The 3,906-nt window shown below is 41.0% G+C and overlaps 1 long non-coding RNA gene across 1 annotated transcript; it reads left to right on the top strand.

Annotated features, from left to right (window-relative positions):
* The first annotated feature begins 1,332 nt into the window (after nucleotides 1–1,332).
* Nucleotides 1,333–2,264, top strand: LOC123257322. The gene is made up of 3 exons (XR_006507361.1): nucleotides 1,333–1,573; nucleotides 1,641–1,729; nucleotides 1,784–2,264. It is a non-coding gene; the product is annotated as an uncharacterized LOC123257322 (long non-coding RNA).
* Nucleotides 2,265–3,906: the final 1,642 nt, after the last annotated feature.

Here is a 3,906-nt window from a genome sequence, read left to right as displayed (position 1 = left end):
TATCCATGCAAATAAATAAACAAATTATTTTCACTATTGCTAGGTATAAAGTGTTGGGCAAATAAACCGAACCAAAACCGGCAACAACTTTCGATGGCCGTAAGCTCGCTTAATAATATTAAAATATTTCCCGCTTTCCCAAAAACCTTAATATATGCTTTTACGGCAGCCGTCTCGCACTACCGCCGTCTGTCCTTTTCGTCCTGTTTGGACTGTGTTGTGTGTGAAAAGTGCAAATTAACGAGCCGTGTTCCCTGCAACGAGCCACATCAGTAGGATCTGATGGCTTTGCCTCTTTCCCAGACACTGAGCCCAGCAACAATATTAAAAATAAATATAAATACAAAAAGGAAGGAAAAAAGCAGGACATCCTTTTGAACGGCGAAAAGTGAGAACTGTTTGGCGTTATTAATTAAAGGCTGGCGATTGAAACGCTTTCCTGACTGGCATTTTACCGTGATGACGGCGATAAATTAACTTAAACACACAAAAGAGCAAACAAGGAGGCTGAAAAATTCATTTTAAGTCAAGGGATATTATTGTAGGTGGTTCATATTTATTACTATAGCTATATCTGGTTACTTCCCAAAAACTCATTTAAGTTTACATCAAATTGAACCATAACCTCTTTTTAAATATGATTTAATTTGATAAAAAATAAATTAAATATATATGTATATATTTTATAAAGATGAGTTTTTGTTTAGCTATCCTGAATTAAAGCATTCCAGAACAACAAATATCTGTGCAATAATTGGCTAAAGCCTCGATTAAATCTTTCCTCAAAGTTTCCCTAAACTTTATCCCAATGGTTTTCTCATTAAGCTCCCACCGAGAGTATTAGGCACTTCGCTGAAGTCCAACTGGCTCATCCCATACCCAACCCATACCGCCCACCCCTAGAAAATATTTTAATAAATCCGCATACACACGTACAAACGCAGAGAAGGCAACAAAAGTTGGTCGTAAAAAGGAGAAAAAAACATATTTTTATAGGTTTTCTCTGGGCCCCGTTGAAATGCAAACACGGCCCGGAAAGAAGGGGTTGGAAACAGTCGGCTGATTAAGAGAAAAATGTTTTCCTCTGCTCGATATTCTTCGTGCATTTATGAAATTGGAGCAGTTCGCGCTTTAATTAAGGGTAGAGTGAAAAATGCTTGCGTGACTGGCAAATATTTCATTTAACTTTTGCGAAAGCACCCTTTGACTTCTCCCGCCCATTTTCACTTATTCTGGAATGCCTTTCACACTCAGTTTCCTCCATTGCACTATGCATTGCACATTGCAGACAAAATTTCATTTAAATACCCAACGGCCCGCAAAGTATTCAACGATTTTTGTTCGCACTTTCTTCATTTCCTGGCCTCCAGAACTGTGCTAAATACACTTGTTCTAGATAATTAAAAATATGTCATGCAGCTCCGACTTTGTGCCTTTATTTTGCTCTTAGTTGGCATTTTGTTGGCTTTCCATTTGTATTTAATAATGGAGCCTTTTAGCAATATATGTGGCTACGTATTCCAGGCTCGTTTCTGATTTTTGGGCTTTTATTTGCGGATTTTGTTGTTTATGCGTGAGTAGTTTTTGCTTACACGTCACTTTGAATTTATTCGGTTTTTTGTTGCTGATTTCACGGCCAGATATTTTCCATCGTTCATCCGTTTATTTTTACGGTGTGCCAATCGGATTTTGTATTGGAGATCTTTACACTCGACTGGCCCGCGATTGTGTGAGTTGAATTCGGGATTGAAATACAAACAAATATTATTTTAGGACTTTATAGAAATATGTCGGATATCACGACTCGGTTGTTTCGCAATTTTCCATCAGAAAATCAAGCCGTGCATACAAATTAATCCAATACTTTTTTGCCAAGTAGTGATTTTTTCCACTGGGCCAAGGAGCTGGATCCGCCGATGCATTTGCTTAATTATTTCCATCGCCGCGGCAACCACAAAGAGATCTTCAGTGAATGGGCCAGGACTATTGGCAAAACACTCAACAAATTGATGGGAAAGTTCAACCGCAGAGTGTAAATACATCCGACCGCATATTAAAGCCGCGCTCCAACTATTTTCCGCCCGGCCCCATGCCGGCTGGCAAATTAATTGGGATAAGGTATGGCAAGGAGAGGACGTGGGTCGGTGCTTGACACTCGAAATTAATTTGACTCACGCCAATAGAAACGCTTGAAATTGTTGCTAAACAAATTTTCACTTTATACCCCTCGGGTCTTAGTCTCGGTTTAGTTTCTGCTTTGGCTGCCGGCGTCAAAAACTTTTTGGCGCTCTTCCGCCAACAATTGAGTGCTAAGTGTTCTTGGCTTTATTTCGATTCCGGGGGCAGCAGGTGATAATTTTCGCTTTTTCGTTGCTTTTTTTCACCCGTAATTGAGTGCAGAACCTTTCAACGCCTAGGTACACAAAAGGGGTTAAAGCTTCGGTCCCTGGCGGGATGCTCCTCCGGTAAGTAATTTGCATAATTGTGCCCGTAACAAGGGCCAACTGCCAGGTCGCATAAGGATACAAGGATATGGCATTCGTACACCTGGCTGCCCTCGACCCAAGTCGCTTGCAATTAAATTTAATGATTATTAATGTTTATAAGATTTGACTTGATGTCATATTTTTTCCACTCGGTCGCATCTCAAAGGACCCATTAGAGAAAACAGTTTCCACGGCCAGAGATTAATCAATCGTAATCGTAACAAGGATATAGGGAAATAATTAGATTGTGGCTACCCACTTCTCTAAACCAATGAACAAATTAAGAGCTGTCTTCAAGACACATTTCATTAGCAAGTCCTGTGACTGCAACTAACAGGATAACTTTCAAGTTTCTCTTACCGACTTGCGACTTTATAGTTCTGATTAATTTTGTTTTATTTTTTCTCGGTGAAAGGGTTGTGACCTTTCCTTGGCCGGGACGCAGCCAATTTACAGCTCCCTTCATTATTCATGTTTAAATTCAGCTTCCTGGCCAGCTGACTGGCTGGCTCACGGGCCAGGCTTTTTCTTTTCGCCGCTTTTATCACCATAAGAAACTTTTGCGGGTCATGCAAAAAGCGCAAAGCGACCGCAAGATAAACGTTAAACAAACTTTATGCAAGCCAAACCAACAAAAAACCCAAAATCCAAACCGACAAAAAGTATAAAAAGTGGAAAAAAGTGAAAAAGTAACGCTGATAATTTTGTTTTTTGCTTTTTAAATATAAATCAAGGCACGTGTAGCTGGGGAGCCTGGAGGGTACCTGGATTCTGAGAACTCTTCAGGATACAGCTTGTCACCAGTCAGTCAGGTGGACAGAGACAACTACAGATAGACCAAAAGAGACAGAATGAGAAAGAGGAACTGTCAAACAGCTGGCTTTCAGATTAAACCGTGGTGAGATTTTCCTGCATTTTTCTTCTTTTTTGGGGCCGGGGAGGGGCTCAGATAAATCCCTGCGCTGACAGTTCGTTGACTGTTTAGCCCACCTGAGACTGCGATCCCTGCGGGCCAGTAAGAACCGTTTTGGCCAAAAGTTTTCGGACAGGCACACGCTGCGTATGCTTGATAAGATTTTCCCAGCTGACATGTTAATTAAGCCTGGAGAGTCGTCCTCGGCCACCAGTGCACACTCATTAAAAATCATCATTGCCACATAATGAACCAAGACCGCATCTAAAAAAAACTCAAGGACGAGAAAGAGCCATGTCAATTGCATTAGAAATTGCATTTAATGAACGCCACAGTGGGGCTGTTGGTGGGTGGTGGGTGCTAGTGTTGGGATAAAAATACGAGAGCAGGTCCTGGGAAAATAGACAAGCAAATGGTGTAGAAAATAGCGACACTGAGGCGCCAAAATGGCAAACAGCGCAAAACAAATTGGGAGCAAATGAATGGACGCGTGGGAGTGAAAAGGAT

This window comes from Drosophila ananassae, chromosome 3R (genome assembly GCF_017639315.1).
Source record: "Drosophila ananassae strain 14024-0371.13 chromosome 3R, ASM1763931v2, whole genome shotgun sequence".
NCBI lineage: Eukaryota > Metazoa > Arthropoda > Insecta > Diptera > Drosophilidae > Drosophila > Drosophila ananassae.
Note: the sequence above shows the minus strand (reverse complement) of the source record. Positions and strands in the feature narration are given on the sequence as shown.